We start from the raw sequence: 26,335 nt of genomic DNA, 5'->3' as shown, positions 1-26,335 counted from the left end.
TATTGCAGATGCGATTGTTGACGCCTGCGGAACCAGGTTTGATCGAGACGCGATAAATCATGCTAGCGACGACTGCCACGCGCACGGGAATGAATGACCTAATTTCGCGGCCATCTCAGCGGGAGATCATCACTAATTGACAACACGGTTCTCGCAAATCCGCCGCGCGGAACATTCATTACACAATTATTGAATTGCAACTGAATATTAGAGTTAGAATGATCATTTCAAAATGACGGGGTTTCGCGTTTCAAATAGAGAAGTTCGACCCCCAAAACCCCCGTGGCTACGCGCCTGACACACGCGCGTATCGAAATCGAAGACGTCTCTAACGAGGTCGCATCGATTCGCCTTATTACTAATTACTGATCACAAATCACTTGGGCGTTTGAGCATTTTATACGAGGTGGCCGCCACCTCGTAAATATGGTCACGAGGTGGCTGCGCCACCTCGTAACCTCGTAAGTCGGCGCCTATGTATATATATATATATTTATACGCATACCCTGTTCTCCAAATCACTTGATAATAATATAATTATGAAATTGATTCACATTCATAGTTGGTACTACATTTTTATAAAAATTCTCCGAGGGCAGAATTGACCGAGTGACCGGTGAATTCGGCCGTCGGTAAATTCGGTCCTAGTGAATATCCGCGCTATCTCCCGTGTTTACGCGATCTGCGCATACCCTGAAATCCTAATCACTTAATAATAGCATAATTATGTAATCAATTCATGTTAATAATAGTATAATTATGTAATCAATTCATGTTAACGGTTGGTAATACATTTTAATACAATGTTCTCGTAAGGCCGAATTTACTGATGTCATGGGCCGAATTTACCTTGAGGCGAGTTTACTGGCAACCTACGGACATACGGTACTATAGTTGCAACGAAATTCGTAAATAAACAGTTACACGCACGAAATAACACGCACTAACGAGAAATTTGTAGGTTATAGAGAAAGTCTTTTTGTCTACATAAAATAGGTTTGTTCAACTGAATCATAGTAGACTCCAGTACTTTTAGATGAAATAAAGACCTACCACGCGCAATGACAGTGAATATATTGTCATCATAGTGCTGTGCACAGGCGAGGTTTTCACTCAAATGCTGACCAATTGACGAAGCATATGCTTGGTAATCGTCAGTATAGCAGTCTGTTTTGGCAGCCAATTTGCACTGACGTGCAAGCTCCGTGCGATCATTTGCGCATGTCTTTGACCGAATCAATTTTGGGATATGCTGCTTAATACGCTCAAACAATCTTTGAGATGTACGTCCTACATACCTACTATCACAGTGGCACTTGTATTGGTGAACAACATTACTTGCAATAAAGGCAGGAAGTACATCTTTTCGGTTTCGCTGTGTACACCACATGCGTGTTTACGCTGTAATAGCAACGGTGAACAGTCGATTTAATGAGTTTTTCAAAACGGTTAGACACGTCACCTAGCCAAGGTAGGTGTAAAAGTGCCGGGAATTTTTCTGGTCCGCATTTGGGAGCTATATCCGATTTTTTCTAAACCCTAGAGATGGAGCATTTTAATATGTGGTCTGGATAGCCATTTTTGGACAGAATCAAGTGGATATCATCAAATTCGCGTGACAGTTTTTCGGGTGAACAGATGCGCAAGGCCCGATTGACGAGAGATGAAATGAGGTAGAAGCATGCCCTTGCCGTCAGTCAATTTTGCATCCATACAACAACGCAACTCCTCTAGTAAGGGTAGGTGCGTTATATTTACAGAATGGGCGTTTTGCGAAGGGGTCAGATGCATGACCGGTCTAGCTGCAATGGATTCGAAAACACTAGGTCTGTCTCTAACTTCCAGACAGGCTGCCTATTTCTTTCACTATTATAGACAACGTCCCAAATCGCCGTGTCCGCAATCTGGAAAATCCGCACTGAATTTGGCTACGTCGACTTCTCCCGTTCAGCCACGTTAGGTAATGCTCATGCAAAGTGCCTCGTTGTTGAAATTCGTACCGGTAAAAGTACGTCTTGACGTTGCAACGAGGCGAGTCAGAGTCATGTAGTGAATTTTTGCCTCAGTAATTTTGATAAGTTACGAATTCTGGTTTTCTCTGCGCTGTATCTCATTCAAATCTTGCTGAAATTAGTTCTAAGGAATGTGACGTGGTTTTACAGGCGAGTTATATCAATGAAGATAGTTCCAATCGGGAAAATATTGCGGAAAATAATCGCATTATTTTAACTACGTGTACCGGTATTTGGCGAGGACCTAAAGTGTCGATTTCAGGGACCGGACCGGATCTTTGTTGATTTCATTTCATATCTACGATTAGGCTTGCCGTTTGTTCATTTTTGCTTCCGCTTTTAGAATTCCCGTTAAAAAATACAACACTAATTTTTCGGCTTAAATCGATCCCTAACTTGACGCAATATATCCATTAGTTGCTCAAATGTTCATTTCAGAAATTCTGTGATCATATTTTATCTGGCAAGAGCATTTCTCTCCGTGACGCCGTGTCACGCGAGTGAGCCATTTCAAATTTTTCATTCATCCGAGAACGCGGTATGAGACGGTCGTGTTGCTTCTGAGCTCATGAAGCTCGTTCAATATAATTGTAGGAAAGGTAATGGATGAAGCTCGTTCAGTATAATTGTAGAAAAGGTATCAACGGCTATTTGCAGATTTGAAAGACAAAGGCTTGGTATCACTGAGATACATTGACGTTTACATTACTGTTGAACTAAGCTACATCTGCGCTGTGCAGTCAGCCTACTGGTTTTCCTGACGCGCCTAGATCATAGCTTGTTGTACCGATATGCCGACGTGCCTAGATAAGTTGAAATTCGTTTATTATCAGCGTCAATACTCAACTAAAACTCACACGGGACTATCGAAAGGTTCAACTACAACTGCCTGAAGCTCATACCGGCTCTCGTAGTACATTGTTCAGTAACCATTCAATTGAAACTATTTGAGGCTTTGTGCCAGCTCTCATAGCATTCTAGATACATCACTGACCCACTAAAACACAACTACTTGAGGCTCGTGTCACCTCTCGTAGTACGGGCAATGCCGTTACATTCAACTGCAACTAATGGAGGATCGTGTCAGCTCTCGTACAATAAACATACGGGCAATGCCGTCACATTCAAATGCAACTACTGGAGGCTCGTGTCAGCTCTCGTAGTACATTAAACATACGGGCGATGCCGTTACATTCAACTGCAACTACTGATACGGGCGATGCCGTTACATTCAACTGCAACTACTGGAGGCTCGTTTCAGCCCTCGTAGTACATTAAACATACGGGCGATGCCGTTACATTCAACTGTAACTACTGGAGGCTCGTTTCAACCCTCGTAGTACATTAAACATACGGGCGATGCCGTTACATTCAACCGAAACTACTGGAGGCTCGTTTCAGCCATCGTAGTACATTGAACATACGTGCGATGCCGTTACATTCAACTGCAACTACTGTAGGCTCGTTTCAGCCCTCGTAGTACATTAAACATACTGGCGATGCCGTTACATGCAACTGCAGGAGACTCGTTTCAGCCCTCGTAGTACATTGAACATACGGGCGACGCCGTTACATCAACTGCAACTACTGGAGGCTCGTGTCAGCTCTCGTAGTACATTGAACATACGTGCGATGCCGTTACATTCAACTGCAACTACTGGAGGCTCGTTTCAGCCCTCGTAGTACAATAAACATACGGGCGATGCCGTTACATGCTACTGCAACTATTGGAGACTCGTTATACAAAGTTAGGAAAACGAGAGAACTGAAGCGTTGGCATGGAGATAGCGAAGCAAAACAAGTTAATGCGCGATTTTCAAATGATACACAAATTCTTTCTGTTGGCATAGACTAGGTTTGCTCATAGTGATGATGGTGGACTCAAGAACAGACAAATGAAATAAATTGCGACCCTTAGCCAATATAGAGAACATGTCCTCGTGATAGTTAGCAGCACACGTATGATTTTCTAGTAACTGTTTGCCTATAGAAGATTTTTGACTCATGGCCTGGTTATGTTCAAGAACAAGCGGATTGTTAAGCTGCGAATTTGAGATATAAGATTTGACAGACGGTGGAATGTGTTCTTTGATACGGTCCTGCAACCGTTTGGAAGTTCTCCCTACGTACCAATTTGCACTGACGTGTGAGCTCCGTACGATCATTTGCGCATGTTTTTGACCGAATCAATTTTGGGATATGCTGCTTGATACGCTCAAACAATCTTTGAGATGTACGTCCTACATACCTACTATCACAGTGACACTTGTATTGGTAAACAACATTACTTGCGTCAAAGGCAGGAAGTACATCTTTTCAAGAGTTGGGTAACAAGGGTTTCGTCGTGTACACTACATGCGTGTTAACGCTGTAGTAGCAACGGTGAACAGCCGATTTAATGAGCTTTTTAAATCGGCTAGACACGTTACCTAGCCAAGGTAGGTGTAAAAATGCCATGCATTTTTCTGGGCCATACTTTGGAGCTGTATCCGATTTTTTCAATACCCTAGAGATGAAGCATTTTAATATGTGGTCTGGATAGCCATTTTTGGAGAGAATCAAGTGGATATCATCCAATTCGCGTGGCAGTTTTTCCGGTGAGCAGAGGCGCAAGGCGCGATTAACGAGAGATGAAATGAGGTTTAATTTACGCCGCTTCGGGCAGAATGAATCCCAACGAATATAATAACCAGTGAAAGTAGGTTTTCTGTACACCGACGTTAAAAACGTTTGTCCTGATCTCTCTACTAAGACGTCTAAAAAGGGAAGGGCAGCATCAGTTTCCTTTTCCACGGTAAATTGTAGAGCTGGATGGAGACAATTCAATTTTTCGAAGAAATTATTACACTCTCACTCATTTTTAAAGGCAACAAAGGTGTCATCGACATATCTAAAATAGAGGAGAGGTTTTGCGACGTTTTCAAACAATTTCAAGAAATTATTACACTCTCACTCATTTTTAAAGGCAACAAAGGTGTCATCGACATATCTAAAATAGAGGAGAGGTTTTGCGACGTTTTCAAACAATTTCTTTTCATGGTATCCCACGAATATATCGGCCAGACTAGGTCCCAACGGTGAACCCATCGAAATACCATTGCATTGACGGAACATCGTGTCATTAAAGCTGAATTCAACGCTACTAGTAGCAGTTTGCAACAATTCAAGAAATATTTCACGCGGTAGTTTCGGAGGTTCAAGCGTGCCATCATAAAGCGCGTCTGCGCAGATTTCGAAAGTTTCCGACAATGGTACGTTAGTAAAAAGACTTTTCACATCAAATGAGCTAAGAAATACATTGGACGGATTTAATTTGGCGCGTTTTAATTCGTCTACAAACGTGAACGAGTCGCGAACGCAGTGGTGCGTATACAAGGATCGAACTGGCTCAATGACGGTGTTAAGCCATTTGGCTAAATTATGCTGTGCCGATCCACACATAGACAATATGGGGCGAAGAGGTACGTTATCTTTATGTGTTTTCGGTAAACCGTACATACGCGGCCGTTGTGATCCCGTTGGGCGTAGAGACTCGTACAGATTTGAGGGAAGTACTCCATCCTTCTTCAGTTTGAGAAGGCGACGGTGCAGCTTCATTTCTAACTTGCGCGTGTTATCGTTCATGTCGGTGGGCCTGAAATTCGTGTCCGTTCTGAACGACGCGTATTTCTTTCAAGATGCCCTCATGTATACCCCTTTGCTATACGCAACAGGTCAGAGTTCTGGTCTGACAGGTCTAACATTCTCGAAGTGTGCAGCGTTCGCGGAGACAGGGCCCACTTTGCGGAGACTTTTGTCTCTTGCGTTGCGAGTTATTTTCAGGTTTGGAACGGCTACGTCAATGGAAGTTTCACGAACGCCGAGCTCGGGAATCCGCCGGAGGACGCGTCGAGCCGTATTCCATTGTCGCCGATGCAATCGGTGTTCGTTGACCAGGTTCTGGCAGCCGTGCGCCGTAGGACGTCTGACGACGTTGAGACCGCCCCCCCTGCGAACGCGGAAAGGAGACCGTACCACTTGTTGTGCGGCCCGCACGGTACGGGAAAGTCGTTGTGCCTTAGCCGCGTTGCGGTCCTTTCGCAGGAGGAAGGTGCGCGTGTGCTAGTCGTAGCGCCGACCGGACTACTCGTCTCTACGTACAAGGCAAAACTGGGACGCGACGTCACGTGCGAGACCGTACACGCCGCGTTTCTCATAAACGTCGGAGAAGAGGGTTCGCGTATCACAAAGGTCAACTGGAGGTTACGTGAGTACGATCTGATCGTCATCGATGAAATCTCTATGATTTCCGTGCGTAACTCCGATCACGTTTACCTGTGTCTGCGCAACGCTGCTCCCGAAGCCGTTGTGGCTTTCTTTGGGGACCAGCGCCAGCTTCAGCCTGTCGAAGACGACGGCGCTACGGGCAGCATGTTCAGCAACCGGCCCCTGATGTCGCAGTGTGAACGAATAACTCTGTTGCATCAGTACAGGACGTCAGACGCGGCTTTGCAACGGTTTCTCGGTCTGTGCCGTCACGGCCGACCGTCCGAGATACAGCTCGCGCGGTTTGCTGAAGGTAAGGTACTCCTCGAAACCGATTACGCGACCGACGAGGACCTTTCGTCGGTTCGCACGTCTCGCCCGGACCATCTCGTGATCGCGTTCACCAACGCTTCTGTGCGCAGGTATAACGTCCTGGCCAGGGATGAAATGTTTGCAGGCGAGTTGGCCGAGCTAAATGGACGTTATCCGACGTGCGACGGTGTGCCTGAGCCGATTTACGTGGGTATGCAGGTTGTCCTGACGGAAAACAGGCATAAGGCACGGTCGTACGTCAACGGTCAACGCGGTGTCGTCAAGGCTACCGTCGGCAAGACCGTTATTGTTCAGATCCCTTCTGGAACATTGATTCGAGTATACCCCGTGCGCTCCCCCAAGGGTGTGTACTATCCGTTTGCTTTAGCGTACGCCTCTACTATTCACAAGGTTCAAGGGCAGACTCTGGACAAAGTCGTGGTGTGGTTCGATCGGGTACGTGTTCCGCCGGGCTGCGCGTACGTGGCTCTGTCTCGGGTGAGACGTTCCGAAGACATCCTTTTTATGGTCCCTCCGCTCACCTGCCATTTCGACAACGTCCGTTTCGAGAACTGATTCGCGTCGCCTTTCCGTGCTCGTTCCATCTTTATGTTCTCTTTTCTTAGTCAGGTGATTCTCAATGCGTTTACGGTACGTGCACGAGCCTCCCCGTGGCAGAATCGGTAACGCGTACTCGCGGCTGATACGTGCTGAAACCTATTCAGTTTTTGCTCTGTCGCTTACTCGAATCTTTTCTTTTCGGACAGAGATGGATTCGCGACCATGCGTCGATCGTTCGTTATTTACTGTCGTATCTGTCTCGCGTTTCCCGTTCGCTTTCGTGAATTCAAATATAAACTTGTAATGCCGTTTCGTACTTTCGTCTTTGACTTCCTCGTCGTCAGACTTGTCATGAAAGGTAGTCAGGGCCTTCCGGGTCTCGGGTGCAATCGTCATCGTTTAGTACATGTCAAAGTTTCCGACATAACTTGGTAAAAAAAAAGTCCCGGCGACTTGCCGAAGTTACATTCGACACCTCAAACGAACCTGCACCTGCTCGACCGTCACGGTCTTCTTGCCGTCCGAACATTTTGGAAAAAAAATGGGCGAGCCGCCGAAGCGACTCGCCTTAAACAAATGGAACAATAAGAAAAAAACCAAAATAAACGATCACCCGCGTTTGCGTGACACTGTCAGTCTCATTCATTTATTGGTTGACCCGTCGGAGGCCTCCGACTTTCCGCTCGTCGAACCGGTTTCGCTCTCGGAGCTTTCCGTTGAATCCGTGTCGCTCGTGCTGACTATGAGCATCTTTTTCGGTTTTTTATCCCCAGGTTTTACCGACACGATTGCGACATCGCTGTCGCTACTCGTGTTATAGCCCGTTTCATCGGCGTCGAGCAACCTTGTCAATTTTTCTCGTTTCGCTTTCTCCTGCAGTTTCATCCGTCCCATTTTTTTCGCCACTTGGCGATCTCGCCGTTCCGCGTACTCTTTGTCAAAGCCGCACATGGTGCAGAACCATCTATGATCACAATTATCCATAATATCTGCGACAAACAAGATATCGTGTTATTCGTCAGGTTTTCGCTCGCTTTTAGACAGGGGCCGGGTCAACGCCCGTTCATGCGATCCCCTGGCATATTAGTCATTTTTCAGAAACCCTGGTGACTTTTTTCGGCTCGGCCGACTTCGAAAAAAACGACGGCGCGCCGACTCGAGCGAATTAGAGGCCCGGATGCGACGTGTCGTGCTTTGACCGTCGCTCGGCCTGGTCGTGAGGCCGACACGTCCGAGTCTGTTTTTCGGACACTGATCGATTTCGAGGAAACAATTTGCGAAAAAAAAATGGACCCGACGAGCCGCCGAAGCGACCCGTCGAGACCCCAACTGAAACCGTCACCTTCACCTTCACCGTCACCGATATCTCAAATCCGAACTATTGCGATAACGCAAAGTCGATGTCCGTAAAGTGCTCCCCGACCACTGTTCTGGCAAAATCTCGAATTCTCGCGAGGAGTTCTCGCAAGCGGTTCCTGCAAGGCAAACGCAAGTCGTTTACGCATTTCGGAGTTATCCCTTCGCACTCACAGCTCGTCGATGTGGAGCTGACTTCTCACGTAATCACGGTCGGACGACTCTTCCTCGGCCGGATCACTTCCGCTCGCACGCGGCATCCCACAGTGGGAGCATACCCATTCGTGTTTGCATTTAGGATTAGCGCTCATTTTAATGCTGTAAACGCAAAGTCAGAGCATCATGCGCGGCTGAACGATATCATCGAGTCGAGGTGGAGGCCGGGTAGTCAACCCGCTCATGCGGCCCCCCACCACTTTAGTCCTTTTTCAGAAACCCTGCTGACTTTTTTCGGCTCGAACAAGTTCGAAAAAAGCGACGACACGCCGCCTCGAAGGCCTCACACGACCGACTACACCATATCGGGTGTGGCACTCGCTCGGTCTGCCCTTCAGGCCGAGGCGCCCGGGCGACTTGTCGAACTTGTCGAAATTGTTGAATGGTCCGACCTCGAAAAAGAACTTGGCGAAAAAAAGAGACCCGACCGGCCGCCGAAGATCGGGTTCGACTTCGAAGTCCGACTTTTTCGGACTTGATCCGATCTCGAAAAAAAATTGGCGGAAAAAAGAGACCCGACCGGCCGCCGAAGGTCGGCTTCGACTTCGAAGTCCGACTTTTCGGACTTGGTCCTATTTCGAAAAAGACTTGGCGAAAAAAAAGAGCCTCGACAGGTCGCCGAAGCGGCCTGCCGAGACTCGGTCAACATTTTTCGGTCAAAGTTCCCCGCAAATAGCCGTTCCGTGCCAAGAGAAGTCGGTCATCCCACTGCTAGGGGTGCGGTGGGTGTGGTTTAACGGAAACGGCGAGAGGATTCCATTTTCATGTTGTAATCTGCCCGGTTCAAAATCACAACTCCAGAACCTTTGTCAGGTTTTGTGATGCAAATTTTTTCGTTTGAACGTAAGGATTTGATGGCTTTAAGACAATCCTTGTTCATCAGAAAATCACCGGCGTCCACTGGGGTGCCACAATACGCATGTGCAAGATCACTGAGCTTAGCTTTCATCGCAGAAAAATATTCCGGAGATAATGGTCTATGGTGTTGTAGTTGACCAATTAATACCTCGAAATCGGCGAATATTTCTTCTCTCTTAACGTTGTTGGGAGGCAAACAAAAATCCAATCCATGAGGCAATACAAATTCTTCGATATCACTGAGTTTATAACTAGACAGATTTGCTATGATTTTCTTCCCCGTACTTGGCGAATTTCCAAACCGATTTTGAAATGAAACTTTGAGGTTACGGTCATACTTCCTCTGGTTCTCCTTTTCCTTGCGAGCGCGCTACCACCTCCCAGCCACATGATTCGCGAATGAAATGTGCAGAACACTAACAATGCCACTACACGGTATTACGCAAGAACTTGCGCATCTTTAATTCGCATGACTTGACTTGACTCGAGTCACTTTGCTAAAATGACTTGACTTGACTCGGCGTATCATAAATGTGGATTGACTCGTGACTTGGAGCAAAATTCACGAGTCAATTTCAAGTCATCAAGTAATCGGTGTCGATAAAAATCACTGTATCTTGCATATATTCGGATTGTTCGCGAAACGCTGGTGTAACCCGTGAGAGCGACCAATCAGTTAATGAGCGTTTGTTTCACTTAGCCTCGATTGCTCTCTCACAAATCAATTGACCGCAAACGAAGTGATAGAAGCTTACAGCTTACGTTGTCGTAACTAGTAAAGCAATAAAGTAGCAAAGTGTCTATTTCTATTCTCTTCAGTTCTTACCTTAACCAAACCTCTTGTTTTATTGAAATTTAATTAGAATATAGTTTGTATAGTTCTTAACCATTGGTGCAGGCTCGAATTGTATCATATCTATTTGTTAAGGTAATGTATCGCATCTTATCAAGTTGTTTCTCTATTATTCTCTATTTTGGCTGGTAACTATAAACTGAGGCTATGCAATTACGTAGTTTAACAGCTCTACGTATATGTGAGCGATACCGCGTCTTCTTGCATGTATATTTAACTCTATATTCATTCATTCATCGGTTCGGAATCAATGACCACTCAATCTGTATTTCAGACAGCCAGCAAATTGCAATGACGTAATCATGCCGCATACCTCGAAAAAGCAACTTGACTTGAAATGTGACTTGACTCGTGACTTGACTTGACTTGACTCGACTTGACTCGAGTCACCTCCAAAAATCGAGTGACTTGACTTGACTCGAGTCACCTTTGAAAATCGTTTGAATTGACTTGACTCGAGTCAAAATGTGCAATGACTCGAAATGACTCGTGACTCGAAGGTAGTGACTTGATCCCAACACTGCTACACGGTATTACGCAAGAACTTGCGCATCTTTAATTAGATGATGTCCGACGATTATGACGATGTTTTGTAACACTATGTTGACTTCACGGAACATAGCCTTGAGTAACAAGTTGCCGCGATAGGTAGAGCTTGTATCAAAGTGCTGAGCCAGCAAAATATCTGGTGTTTTCGGCTGAACATTTTGGGGCCAGCGATCATTTTCCAATTTTTGATCCATCGGTACCGCATCTCCCCTGCATCAAAGCTCTCATAACGATACTTACCAGTATTGTAAGGGTTCAAGCACGAGAACGTCGGATGGCACTCGTAAGTCAGTCACTTGTTTTCAACATTATGTCAATGAACGTCAGATGGGGCTCGTCAGCTTTTCCCAATTAGATTAGAATTAGAGCTATACAGTTTTTCCAAATTAGATTAGAATAAGAAAACACATAGGGACGTCGCCACAAGATCAATCTTCAGCGTGAGACAGTTTTTCAGCTGTAGTAAGTAGTAGCATATTTGGCTAGCCCTAATATTGATTTATTAGTCGCTTGAAAGACGTTGTCGGATATTGTAGCAGTGTTAGGATGACTCGAGTCATGACTTGACTTGACTCGAATCACTTTGCAAAAATGACTTGACTTGACTTGACTCGGTGTGTCAAAAATGTCAATTGACTCGTGACTCGGAGCAAAATTTACGAGTCAATTTCAAGTCAACGGTGTAAATTAAATCACCCAATCTTATGTATGTTCGGATTGTTCGCGATATGCCGATATCACTTGTGAGGGCAACCATTCAGACATTCACTGATTGTAAATTGACCCCAAACGAAACAATCACAGCTTACGTTGTCCTAGTAGTTGTAGATTAATCTAAAATAGCAACGTATCTTTGTTTCATGGACGGCTCAGTTCATATATTGCGCAGTGCTCCCTTTTACCAACCCTCTTATATAGTTTAATTCGAACCAACTTAAATATTAGTCGTTTATATTCCCGCGGATGTGTAGATGGGTAGTGTAGCCTAGCCTACTGTATACCATATCAATTTGTTCCAACTTGTTGAGGCTTCGAGTCACCTGTGAAAATCGATTGACTTGACTTGACTCAATTAAAAATGTGCAATGACTGAAGACTCGAAGGTTGTGACGTGATCCAAACACTGTAACTGTGCTGTGCGACTGTGCAACTAGAGCTAGAACTACTGAATTTCAAAATCTGCAACTAAAACTAGAACTTTGAACTTTCGCAATTAGCAACTAGGGGGAGATGTGGTACCGATGGATCAAAAATTGCAAATGATCTCTGGCCCTCAAATCTTCAGCCGAGAATGGCAGATCTTTTGCTGTCTCTACACTTCGATACAAGCTCTACCTATCGCGAAAATTTACATGAATATCCACCTTTTCAAAAAATATTTACAAACGTTTAAAATTTGTAGCTCGAACGTGTCATCGGTCCCCACCCGGTGGGTCCAACGGCACACGACCATGGGACCTATGAGACATACGCTCAAAATCTCAAATTTGTTAACTTGTTTTGTTGAGTACTATAAGCTAAGCTACAGCAAGCCAATGAAGAATGTTTCGTCGCGACCTTCAAGAATAGAATAAATTATATCAACTGAAATATCGACATAACATCATGTTTTGATATACGCCTAAACTTACAAAATGCCACATACATATTACCCGCAAATCGACATTTTGACTTTCAAATAACTCCTAATAGCGATAAAACACCACAGGTACCTATGATTTACAGCCTATATATATGTAGGCGAGTTTCTGTTGTTAAGTGATTAGTTGGCCCATCTATTTTGCTTGATTTGGCTATGGTACCATAGGTCCCCCACCCCATAAATATTGTAATTGACTTGAAAATAGTCCACTCGAGGATGGTATTGATTAAAAAAATATGTGCCATTATATACCCTGATACAAGCCCTATACTTCAAATCAAAAATTATGGCGTGTTTGTTAGTCTGGAAGGTGATATAGAAAAATGCAAATGTCGATCCAAATTTACTTTACACCCCCTAAAACGTAAATCATTCGTCACGGACCCCATAACTCACGCAGGTCGAATTTTTTTTTGCATGCGAGGAAAGATTCTGTCAGCATGTAACTGTAGACAAATTCACGGAGTGTAATTATGGAATTATCATGGAGAAGTTTTCAAGTATTTTCGGTCCCAGTGATCGATCGGTACCACATATCCCCTACTACAACTGCTCAATTCTCAGAATCAGCAACTAGAACTAGACCTATGCTCAAAACCGTTATTTAGTTGACAATCAGCCTTTGCAAGTCTCTGCAGGCCGTCTCTCAAGTCACAATACAGCAATGTTTCTCAACCTCGTCTCCAGCGCCCTCATGCGGCCGGTTTTGAAGGCAACAGAGATTCAATCGTCCAGCGGTCATCACTGCTTCACTGTTAGACTAGTGTAATAGTTTTGTACTTTTGTGTTTATACGGTGTCTTTCATTTATCACAGGATCTTTGCTGAGATATCAGGAGACGGGTCGCGGTCTAGCAAAATAAAGGAAAAAGATGATATTCACACGAAAGTCCGGCAACTTATAAAGGAACTTCGTGTAGCCAACCCACCAGGCAAATGCTGAACCTTCATCCAACTCTTGAATGAATTTCAATCGTGCTAATAAATGATTTGAGCTGCAACATTTGAGCAATTTGAATCCAGGGAAATCCCTGAACCTTGAATAAATTTCAATTGCGTGAATGATGCGTAATTATGAGCTGCTGCAACATTTGATCAATATACAGAAGTTTGCAGTATCCGATGTACTTTTATGGCGAGTTTGCGTTGAGTTTTAAGACTTTGGCGAATTCGCGTTTACAAGGATGAGAAGGACGTCAGAAAACAGCTATGCATCGCATGCTTCAGGCAGTCAGTACTGCATATGCTTTGACTTGACCAGCCTTACTGAGTTCAGGTTATCCAGGCTACCGACTACCGATATCAAAGGTTACCAGTCACTAGTAGGGCTACCGATTTCTGATATCAAAGGTGACCGGAGACAGGTAACCTTCCTGCCACTCCTCAACTTGTAGTTGCTATGCCGTGAAATATATATAGTGGTCTGCCGCGTCGGAAATATCAAAATAGTTTTGTGAACTTGTGTGCGTCCATAATTAGCAAACGAATTTCTGAATACTATGATTTGATTGATCTGAAACGGATGTTGTTGTTTCATCATTCATATTGTTTCACCATGATTAGTCATTTTATAAATGACCGATATCAACTTCCATGATTTCTGCACTGCGGACTTATAGCCAAGCCGAATTTTTCTCAAATCATTTGTCACAGGATCGGATGGCGACAAAAGCCTAGATCAACCTACAACACTCAGGTAGGAATTATGGTGTCGACCTCAGTCGGACACGAAGTTCCAATTCATTGGTGTTACATCTGTGAGACTTTACTACTACCAGTGTTGGGATCAAGTCACTACCTTCGAGTCACGAGTCTTTTCGAGTCACTGCACATTTTGAGTCGAGTCAAGTCAAGTCACCCGATTTTTGGAGGTGACTCGAGTCAAGTCGAGTCAAGTCAAGTCAAGTCACGAGTCAAGTCACAATTCAAGTCAAGTCGCCTTTTCGAAGTATGAGGCATGATTATGTCATTGCATTGTGCATTGTCTGAAATACAGATTGATTCTGAACCAATAAACGAATATAGAGTTAAATATACACGCAATAAGGCGCTGTATCGCTCACATATATGTAGAACTGCTAAACTACGTAAGTAATTGCATAGCCTCAGTTTATAGTTACCAGCCAAAATAGAGAATAGAGAAACGGATTGATGAGATGCAATACATTACCCATTTACAAATTGATATGATATACAAAACGAGCCTGTACCAATGGTTTATGACTATTGAAACCATATTCGAATTCAATTTCAATAAAACAAGAGGTTTGGTTAAGTTAAGAACAGAAAACAGAAATATACATTTTGCTATTAAATTACTTAACTGTACTAGTTTACGACCTCGTAAGCTATAAGCTTCGATCACTTCGTTTGCGGTCAATTCATTAGTGGAAGAACAATGGAGGCACAGTGAAACGCACGATCATTGAATGATTAGTCGCTCTCACAGGTTACACGAGCGTTTCGCGAGCAAACCGGCCATATGCAAGATACAATGATTTTTATCGATACCGATTACATGATGACTTGAAATTGACAGATAAAGATGTAGTGGCGGCATAAAAGAAAGTGCTGGACTAGACTTAAAATATACATGTGTACGATCGTGTGTTAATCGACTGTCTGGGTAACCTGTATGATCGCAAAACATGTTCAATTTGTCCTATGCGGGATTGAAATCGGCATCGGCATTTGACATCTGCTGTCTACAAGCCAGTCATTTGATAAGCGCATGAATGCCGTAATATTCAAATAAAATGAATCAGTGCTTATACGTCATTGTCCAAGTTTAGTTTGCCTACATATATGCTACTAGCCAGTGGTTCCCAACCTTTTTCATCTCGTGCCTCCCTTGGCCGAAATTTAAGCCAAAATTCCCCCCTTTTGATAAATCTGTCCGACGATTAAAAAAGGTCATTTTTACCGCGCAAACACCTGTTGACTGAGAGAATAAGACGGGCGGTACCTAGTGATTGTTTCTAGCAGTGTTGTAATAACACTTTGTAGATCTCCCACAACAATGGTCTTGCTCGCAATCAAACAAATTTTGGAACGCTCGACTCAACAGACCCCCACATTTCCATTTGTGTTTCGGGCTTACCATATGCACCAATCGCTAATATATGTGTTGTGAAAAATCAGTATGCATAGATTTGGTGGTCTCGCGATTTTTTTTAAGTTTGCGTATGCATTTGACCAATAATATTGGTAATTTCGTATATAGGAGGGTTGACCAGACTCGAGTCTGACTCGAATCTCCATTTTCTGACGACTCGACTTCACTCGAGTCATTTTCTCAAAATACGGAAACGACTCGACTTGACTTGGGTATTGAGTCGACTTGGACTCGAGTCATTGAGCATTCCTCGAAACAAGGCATATGACTCGAGGATATAAGACGGCCAAGACCGACATTTCATTGTAATTTAGAAGAACAGTACAGCGACCAGCCTATTGGAATTTCGTCTATTGATCCTGGTACTTGACAATGCGACAAGAAACTGCTCAAAGCGAGGAAAATTAGTATATCATAAATCCAAATCATTCAATATCACCAAACAGTGTTGTCTGGGGTGTGACTTGAACTCGGACTCGAGTCATAATACCATGACTCGGACTCGACCCTCTGCTCTGTGACTTGGACTCAGACTTGACTCATTGATGAATTGAAAATGACACGACTTGACTCGAGTCAAAACTATGAAAGTGAGATTGACTTGTGACTCGGAGCCTCGTGATTTAGTTGCAGCCCTGATATATAACATACACGTGATCAGATTCCCTGCTGGAGCTCATTGAAATTTAGGACACCCATTACGTTTCGGCAACATTGCACCAAGTTTAATATGTCTTTTTTTGATCGGGTAGCTGTTCTTTGACTTGAATCGATGACGTTGGAATATTTTGTCACTGTCTGAAAATGTTGACTTGAAAATATAAGGTAAATACTTTCACTAGAGGCCTTGTTATGATAGATTCGGCTCAACATTTGCTCGCTTAGGATATAGTTGATTGAGAGGCCGTCGCTGGCCTACAAAATTGTCTTGCGAACTGCAGCACATCTGAACTAGTTTGAAAAAAGGGGGGAATTTGTATGTGAAAAAGAGATTTCAAATAGCATTTGAACATACTTTCAGCAAGCAAAAAACAGCCATGAGGAGCATACGTTCGGATATAACTGGTTGACTACATGACAGATCGGACATGAACAATTTGGAAAATCCGTTACAATTCTAAAGTGGAATTCCTCCCTAAAAATTGCAAAATTCCCGTCAAGGGGGGAATTCCTACCCGGTTGGGAACCACTGTACTAGACCATTGGTGGGCAAACTACGGCGCGCACCACGTTTTGTAAGGCCCGCGAATGCTTCAAGAAACGTCAAAATATTGATGATAGGCGTACTAAAATCAAATTACTGTGAATATTAAAATTTTCCTATTATATTTCCACATGATAATGATGATGATGATGGTGGTCCTAGGTCAAATCCTTTGCATTTTGAAAGATTTCTATTTCTGAAGATCACAGCAAGTTACACGTATATGACTCAATTCGGACCACGAGTGTTATTTTGGATTGGAAATACCAGCGAATCTATTACTTTTAGTGTTGTATTTGGAAAAGAATCTATTAGCGAGTAAATTAGATAGATTTATTCTTTGTGGGTGTAGAAGCGTATTCAAAGGTAACATAGTCAGGATGCTGTCAGCATTGCTTGTCCTGGTGCCGTTAAACCTGAAGTAGAATCCTAACTCTATGAAACGATCGCTGATCAGTGCTCTCAGACTCTAATTTACATCCATCTAAGAATCGGAACAAACTACTTTCATTCCTAATTATGACAACGAGAACAACAAGCCTACAAATTCTCGCCAATGTGCCTGACGCGTGTACGTTATCATGAAATCAATATTTGGTCTGTTTTAAATAAACCATTACCTATGTATATTATTTCGATGTCGTCGGTGATCACGTAATCAAATAACAATATTGAATCATGAAAAAATATCCAATTTTATATAGTGCTACCCGATAACGGATATGAATGTTGAATACGGCCGTCGAGCTAAAATGTTTGCCCACTCCTATACTAGACACATATGTTAGATATTGTCAACAGAGGCGGGTCGATATGTTGTAAATAATGCTGTCAGTAAATCCTCATTTATATATCAACTAGGTTTCGTAGATAATAGTAGGCCGAGATGATCCATTTTTGTCGTATTCAGAAAATTTCATCATTCACGAGTTTCGTGGTTAATTTCAAGTCAGAATTTTCGGATTCTTTATAAACGAACAGCTGGAAGTGGACCATTTTGACCTATGGAGTAATACAAATCATCTCATTAACCCAGGTTTCTACTTGCGGACATCTGAAACTCCATAACGTATGTCCGTATCAGTAAAGGCATCACCACACTAAAAATTAATTAATTAGGAAATATTTCGCGCTTTAATCGCTTGAGCCCGTTTTATAGCTCCCGAATTCACCTCTGCGATTGGCAATACGGGAAAGTAGATTGTATTGGGTTTTGTTTTATTGATTTGTGTGACTAGGAAAGCTACTGAGAATGTGGCAGAGATCTTTGCTCACATTGAATTTAGTACTGTACCCAGCTCTTAACATGAACATTAATGTATTCCAGACAAATCAACCCATATTTTATAGCGTTTATGTAGCTATATTGTGGGTCACAAAACTAAACAGTATCATCCTTTATGATACGATTAATAAATATTGACTATTTAATTTGTTCCTCTCAAATACAAATAGTTTAGTTTAGTTTATCGCTTTGGCCGTAAAGCTCCAAAGCATCTTTATTGTACAACGGTCATCACTCTCAAAAGAGGTACAGCAGTGCCTCTGCGATTTCGACACGATGTGCGCTGCATGAGGCAATATGGTGTGAACGTGAGGTTCACGTTCGCGTTCAGAAATTTAGAGGTTCACGTTCACAAACGAACCTTGGTAGGTTCTGGAGTGTGAAACTTTTTCGTATATTACAATTTTCATTTCATTACGACATCTTTGGTTGCAATTTATTGCATTTCAACTGCGGGCCACTCTATGAATGACGGTAGCTTTGTAAAAAAGTCAACACTAAACGAGCATGTACCTAGACAATCTCAAAAATTGTACTTTCTTTGTTACGCCAGCAATCCCGCAAATGACCCGCAGTCACGTGACATCCTAAGAGCGAAATAGACTACATGCACTACACTACATCATACGAACGAAATAGGCCTACACTACATGTAGGAATGTAGGTAGTCGGCGAATGATGCTTATTCAACCATAATCCATGAATTTGATATCGTTATCTGGTTTAGGAAAATCTAGTAGGGGAACGGTTCAATCTTGTTTTCATATGTTTATTATCATAAAAACCAAATCCGCGCGATTTGTTGGGATGTTGGCTGTTGCTGTATTTCTTGTTAATGGGGTAATAGGCTATCGGTACCGAGTATAGAAACCCGTTTTACACTCTGCTCGATATGAACGTATAGCAATACTTAGACGCCGAATACACTGTCTAACTGTCCGCTCTGAGCTAGACCGTTAAGGCCGACGCTATTATTCCCATGCAAGTCGTCGTTGAAATTGTTGGCAAAGCGACGGAAGATATTGATGTCATGGGATTATTAGATCATTTCATTTCCTCAGTTGATACATTTGGCGACGTCTAAAACGTCATTATGTAGCCTACTTCAGCATTGTGACATTGTGTGGCCCGAGTCGTCGCTGGGCACAGGCTATCCCTTCACTGAAATATAGGGTTGGAATTAACAATATGACGTCATGTGGTTCACGTTCGCGTTCACACAGAACCTTTCAAAAAGGTTCACGTTCACACGAACCTGAACCTTTCTGAGGCTCATACCATCGCTTACCTAGTTCGATACATTTTGTGGCAATTAGCCCGAGCTAACGTGGCGGGAGTGTTTTACCAGGGAGATTTCGACATATTTTGTCGAATGTTAATTTGGTATGAGAACTCAGGGATAGATAGAACTGCTGTTCTATTATATTATCATATGCCCCTACTACACCACGACGCATTTTTTTTCAGCGCCCGCATACCGCCCCCCCCCCCCTGAGCCCAGCGCGCCCATATCGCCCTCTGAGCGTATCCGCCCCCTCTGAAATCCCAATCGCCCCCTGGAGGGCGCTGGAGACAAGGTTAAGAACCACTTTTTCAAATTAACAATGCAAGCCATTTTCCGTAGCCTTCGATGTCACAGATGTGAACTTGATATCCACAACAGATTTCAGAAATTTAATCCTGTCGCGAACGTCCGGAAAGATATGCTCGCGTTGACGGAAAATATACGGAGAAAGGAATCTTTTCGGAAATGTTGTAAATTTAGATTGATTTTACATATATACACTTACTAACCTCACCACCTAAAGACTATTTCCAAAACCCCGACATGATAGTATTTGATCAGTCCTATGAGTTACAATGGACTAGACATAAAACCTTTTTCCTAGTAATTCTATCATTCCTTGGCTCCTGCAAATAAACGCTCTCTATGCATAATGAAATCGCTCACGGTTAGTAATGAAAACTTGAGTGAAAAAGGCAACGCCAACGAGATGCGGCATCAGCGCCAAAAAGCTGTTATGCATAGCCGAATCAGCGATACCTGCCAGCGGCACATTTAGATATGTGAAGAGTGAACACGCGCATCTAGCGTCAATTCGTGTGCCCGCCTGGCGCCTTCTTGCTCAACCGGATCTAATTGTAACTGTGTTTGTCAAAGTTTTTTGAGCTCTGACACAGTGGATTTCTCGGCAATATACCCGAAACGTGAGATGTAGGGGAATACAGGGAACTATAAGCAACCGATATCGACAACTCATAAATAACGATTAGAAAAGTAGGAATATCGCACGGGAGTTGCAAGTGGAATTGTTTTCATTGTCGCGGTGCGCGAGAACTAATCGTTCGCAGATTACCGCTAGCAGGGTCCTAGCAGCACTTCGTCAGCCCCCAAAACAAAACACTGGTCTTGGGCCCCCATAGGGTGATAAAAAATATATATAATAGCATAAATGTACTAAACTAAAAGACGCACACAATTTCAAATTGGTATTTCTTCACTGGCGTATAATATTTGCCTGCGGGATGGTATTTATCTTGTGAGGTTCAGATTGCTAAGAGAGGAACATTCGGCGTCGGTCATTTAGGCGCCTATGGACAATTAAACCTATACGTATTAGCACAGGGGTTCTCAGCCCTTTCTTGGCCGTGGTCCATTTTTCGGTTGGAAAATGTGCTGTGGCCCACCTCTTATCTTGGAATCATAATCCTGTACATGTTCAATGCGTGGTAATCGACTGCACCGATATGCCTATTTCTCTAAAATATGCGCATTTTTCTCTTAATTTACTGATAATATTTAAATGTAGACCTTTCGGCCCATTCAATCGCGCGAGGCGCGACAAAAATTCTCAAGTCGAGTAAATATCCTCCAACAAACGACCAACGAAATAATCTTGGGCCCTTCGAGGTCCCGCAATCGGGGGTATGGGTGCAGCAGTTACGACTTGCTAGATCATTGGCTGAAATCCCTGTGTATATTATGATCGTCCACTGCTCCATTCGCATCGCCAAACACAATGATCAAATCCATGCATTCACTGTGTGATTGGGATTTTAGTTCCACTATTGTGGGGAATAACATAATTATTCTGGGTCAGATTCAAACAATTCATTGGTGAATGAGGTACTACAGAGAAGTGGAGAAAGATTTTTTAATATGCATGCAATAACACATCTTGTACCAAACCAACTGAAGTTGCGATGTCAGAATATTCAATCCAATGATTCAATCAATTCATGTGACTCTTACATTATGTACAATGATATCAGGGCGGACATTTTAAACCAACTCCAAATATTAATGCGCTCCGCTAAATCCTCAATCCATTACGATTCGTTGCGGTGGTGCGGTAGCGGTATACCTCCACCAAAAGTTGCTAATAATTTGCAATTATGGCTATTTTTATCTTACAATAATACGACTTGCCTTAGTAGCCTACAGTAAATCAATACATCAATTACACTTCATTCCGAGTTTATTGCACACCCCTTTCAACGGCATGCGACATATGCCCCAGCCCCTGCGGGAATACTTGGTTCGTTCAGCATTCCAGCCTTCCAGTTATTATTTACTCAAAATTATTTTAGTTGCTGTTAGCCGTAGTTTGCCATGGCCAGTAGAAAAGCCGCCGTTTCTCCCTCCCGTTTTGGACTTGTACGTGCTGACTCCATACGTGCCACTACGTCTCATCAGAGTCGGGTGAAAGCTTTACGTAGCCTACGTATAATTCGATAATATGCATAAATTTTTAGCGATTAACATAACAAATATAACTAAACTTACATTAATTCTAAAATTTTCTAAATAGCTTTGTGGCCCACCTCAAATGCTCCTGTGGCCCACCAGTGGGCCATGGCCCACCCTTTGAGAACCCCTGTATTAGCATAAGCGCAGTTCTTTTCGGCCAAGGTTTTCTCTCTACCGATCATTCTGGCACATTTCTTGGAGTCGCCTGTTACATGGCCTAAAACGAGCTCGGCCCTCCCAATTGGCGGTTTGGGGTGCGGCAGTTACGGTCCTGACCGCTAGATATCTTTGGACATGTTGAATTATCGCACTCACACTATAAATCTTCAAGTGTTGCCCAACCAAGGCTGAAACACCAACCGTCTAAATATAGATCATCCATAACATATGTTGGGATGTGTACTTGAACCCTACATGAATTTATAATAAGAAATAATAGGATTTACGACTAGACCGGTGGTCCTAAATCATTTTGACCTCGCGGACCGGCAAAACTTCAAAATAAATGTTGCGGACCGGCGAACCTTCAAAAATCTAAATTTACCCTGCATTTAATTAGGTGAAATGTATGCAACTCAAATGTATTATTGTTGACTTCATTTAACGCCGCCTTTCTGATATTAGATATTTATATTATACGTGGTTCTATTAAATTTCGTGAAAGGCGAAGCCCTGTTAAAAACTACAAACTTTATTTTGATTATTCGCTTTTTACCGCTAATTATAGGCCTGATTGTCAATTTTACCATTATTTATGCTTGTATTTCCGGTGACCATGACGTTTCCTACTCAGCGATGCGGCGTTGGTCCTGCGTATATGAGTTGTGCCGAATGCAGGAGACTAAACTGGAAATTTGGGCGTTGGAATTTTGTTTATTTTTTTCATTCCCCATTCGGGTTTCACTGGAGGACTGGGACTTTTTGAGTCAAAAGTTATGCAGCAACGCGACAACACAATACTTGAATTATATTCATCGTGTAGGCTACCATGCAAATACACAGAAAAAGATGAGCAATGGAGCAGGGAGTGACGGGGTCAAGGAAACAGATCATATTCCATTTGCGTGTTGCTGACGATTACCCCTGAGGAGTGTCAAGCGAAAACATCCGGGTTCATTACAATATGAATATACTATTCAATTACGTGAATATGAAGTATCACGGTCGATATCGCTATGTGAAGGTCACTTAACATGACTATGGGTATGTTGAATGGACCGTAAGTACAAAGAGGCAATTAAATATGTACAGGATTATTATATTCTTTATTCACAGTAAAACTGGTAAATACACACATAATCCTGGGAGCAACCTGCCCCCAAAGCAAAATTGCGAGATTGGAGTAAATTTTTTAAATTTCAGTAATACATTCAAATTGTTATTCCTATGCAATACATGGAGAAGTCAGATTACAGAATTGCAGTAGATGAAGAATTGTCAAGGGTTACAGAGCAGAGGTAGAGATGATTGAAGTTGAAGAATCGAAATTACAGAAATCATGCTGTGATTCACAAATGTAATTTTAGTCCAGTGGTGCATTCAAGGCCTTCCGAACAATGTGCACAGTGCCCAATAATGTGATCTTTTGGATCATGTCGAATCGAACGTTACCCGGAATCTGTCGGATATGTCTCATGAGTTTTTTGCTTTCCGCCCTACAACTATGCACTTCGTCTTTTATACATATCCTTTACTTTTATATTTTAGTGCCTTTTATGTACAGCGCCCTAGTGTAGTAATGATATATTGTTATATTCGGCGCTCTATAAATTATATTATTATTATATTCTTTATTCACAGTAAGAAACTGGTCAATACACACATAATCCGGGAAGCAACCTGCACCCAAAGGAAAATGGCGAGATTGGAGTAAATTTTTTAAAATTTCAGTAATGCAGTCAAATTGTTATTCCTATGCAATACACGCAGAAGTCAGATTACAGAATTGCAGTAGATGGAGAATTGGCAAGGGTTACAGAGCAGAGGTAGAGATGATTGAAAATGAAGAATCGAAATTACAGAAATGATGCTGTGATTCACTAGTATAATTTTAGTCCAGTGGTGCATTCAACGCCTTCCGAAGAATATGTGCCCAATAACGTGATCTTTTGGATCATGTCGAATCGAACGTTACCCGGAATCTGTCGGATATGTCTCATGAGTTTTTTGCTTACGATTCCTGTAGCGCCAATGACTATCGGTACAATGTTTATTTTGCATCGCCACATTTTCTCACATTCCATTTTGAGGTCTGCGTATTTGGACTGCTTTTCTGATTCTTTTTGTTGTATATTGTGATCAGCTGGGACAGCCAGTTCAATGAACAAGCATTCTCTTTTCTTTTTTAGTTTGATGATCATATCCGGGCGGTTGCTTCTGATTTCGCGGTCAGTTATAACTGGTACATCCCACAGAATTTTTACCTGGTCGTTTTCTGTCACTGGTGCTGGGCTGTAATCGTACCAATTTTTTGTCGAAGTGGTGATGTTAAAATGTTTGCATAATTCAAGATGAATGTAGTGACCAATCCTATTGTGTCTCCATGTGTATTCGGTAGCTGCAAGTGCACCACAGCCGGACATGAGATGTGCCACAGTTTCATTTTGGTTGTGGCACATTCTGCATTTGCCGTCCGTGTTTTGCTTCAGAATTCTTTTGCGATAGTATTTTTTAGGAAGCGATTGGTCTTGTGCTGCGAAAATGAATCCTTCGCTTGCCGGTTTCAGACCAGAGCTGGATAGCCAGGTCCATGAAAGCTCGTCTACATGGGGCTGTGAAGTTAACTTCTTGTGCTGTCCATGAAGAGGCATTGACTCCCATATCGTTTCTCTCATTTTGAGCGTTGCATTTTTGTATCGAACTCGTGCTGCTTTTGCTATTGTTGTGGGTTTGGCAACAGTGTTTTCAGCAGTGTACAGGTTAGCTGTTTCTATGTTGACTTCTCTGACGTACTTGTCGTGACGATAGCTCAGAGATTTTGTTTTGCGCTGTTTGTCTTCCTGTGCAATGAGTTTGCAGTAAATGTTATCGCTGTTGTTGATGTACTGTGACAAGTCAATGATTTCTGTTTTGAAAGTTTGTTCAATTTCTTGTAGTCCTCGACCACCTTTTTTTCTGGGGATATACAGTCTTTGTGTATCAGATTTTGGGTGATGCATGTGGTGCATTGTCATCAGTTTTCTCGTCTTTGTGTCCAATTTTTTAATTTCATCTTTGCGCCAGTTCACCACACCAAAGCTATATCTCAAGACAGGCACTGCAAGACTGTTTATGACATTGATTTTGTTTTTGGAATTGAGTTCAGTTTTGAGGATTGATTTGAGCCTGCTAATGTATTCTTTTTTTAGACTTGATTTCATTGCAGCATGTTTAATGTCGCTTTCACAGATCCCTAGATATTTATAGTGATCTTCAGCATTTAATTCTGTTATGGTTTCGTCCATTTTGAAGTTCATGTCGCCAGTGCTGGTGGCTCTTCCACGTTGTATGGTAAGTTTTGAGCATTTATCCAAGCCAAATTTCATTTTTATATCTTCCGAAAACTCATGAACAATATTCATTTGGTTATTCAGGTCCGTATCGGATTTCGCATACAGTTTCAGATCATCCATGACTTTTGACCTTCCAAATTTGCTGCTTTTTTCATCACGTATCCTGTTTCATTTTTTCTCAGCAACTCACTGAGTGGAGCTAAGCTGAGGCAGAATAGAAGTGGTGAGAATGAGTCGCCTTGGAAGATACCATTGCATATCTGAACTGTACAGGTTTCTGTTTCACCTTGGTCATGTTTGATCAACAGTTTTGTATGCCAATTTTTCATGGAATTTTCAATAAATCTGATGATGATCGGATTCATTTTGTACATACGCATTGTTTTCAGTATCCACGTGTGAGGGACTGAATCGAAAGCTTTTTTGTAGTCTATCCATGCCATGCTGAGGTTAGTGTGTCTCCTCTTGCAGTTTTCCAGAATGGTTTTGTCAAGGAGCAGGTGGTCCTTAGAGCCAAGGGCGCCTTCCTTGCAACCTTTCTGCTCAGGCGGTAGAAGATTTTCTAGGTGTTTGTAGCTTCGTTTTGCCAGGATTTTGGTCAGTGTTTTGTACATGGTTGTCAGGCATGTTATTGGCCTGTAGTTCTTGGGGTCCCTGGTGTTTTCATTTTTTGGAATAAGATAGGTGATCCCTTCTGTGAACCAGGCTGGGATCTCGTGCGAGCTGGTTGAGGATAAAAGCTCATTGTAGGTCACCGCTAGGTAACTATGTGTTGCAGTTGGTTTTTTTAGCCAAAAGTTTTTGATCTGGTCAGGACCAGCTGCTTTCCAGTTCAGTGAACTTTTTAGGGCCTCCTTGATTTCTTGTTTTTTAATTTCTGACCATT

The 26,335-nt window shown here is 42.7% G+C and overlaps 2 long non-coding RNA genes across 2 annotated transcripts in view; both read left to right on the top strand.

Moving 5' to 3' along the window:
• LOC145453786 (uncharacterized) overlaps nt 1–26,335 on the top strand; it is a 495,978-nt gene that overhangs the window by 126,982 nt on the left and 342,661 nt on the right. The gene's annotated exons all lie outside the window — the stretch shown is intronic.
• LOC145453792 (uncharacterized) overlaps nt 2,136–26,335 on the top strand; it is a 68,091-nt gene continuing 43,891 nt past the window's right edge. Inside the window, exon 1 of the long non-coding RNA XR_013919918.1 lies at nt 2,136–4,394. This is a non-coding gene — a long non-coding RNA (uncharacterized LOC145453792). The remainder of the gene's footprint in view (nt 4,395–26,335) is intronic.

Source organism: Botryllus schlosseri, chromosome 13, assembly GCF_051294905.1.
Source record: "Botryllus schlosseri isolate E-star chromosome 13, Bs_hap1, whole genome shotgun sequence".
NCBI lineage: Eukaryota > Metazoa > Chordata > Ascidiacea > Stolidobranchia > Styelidae > Botryllus > Botryllus schlosseri.
The sequence above is the reverse complement of the archived record's forward strand: the minus strand, read 5'-3'. Positions and strand labels throughout refer to the sequence as shown.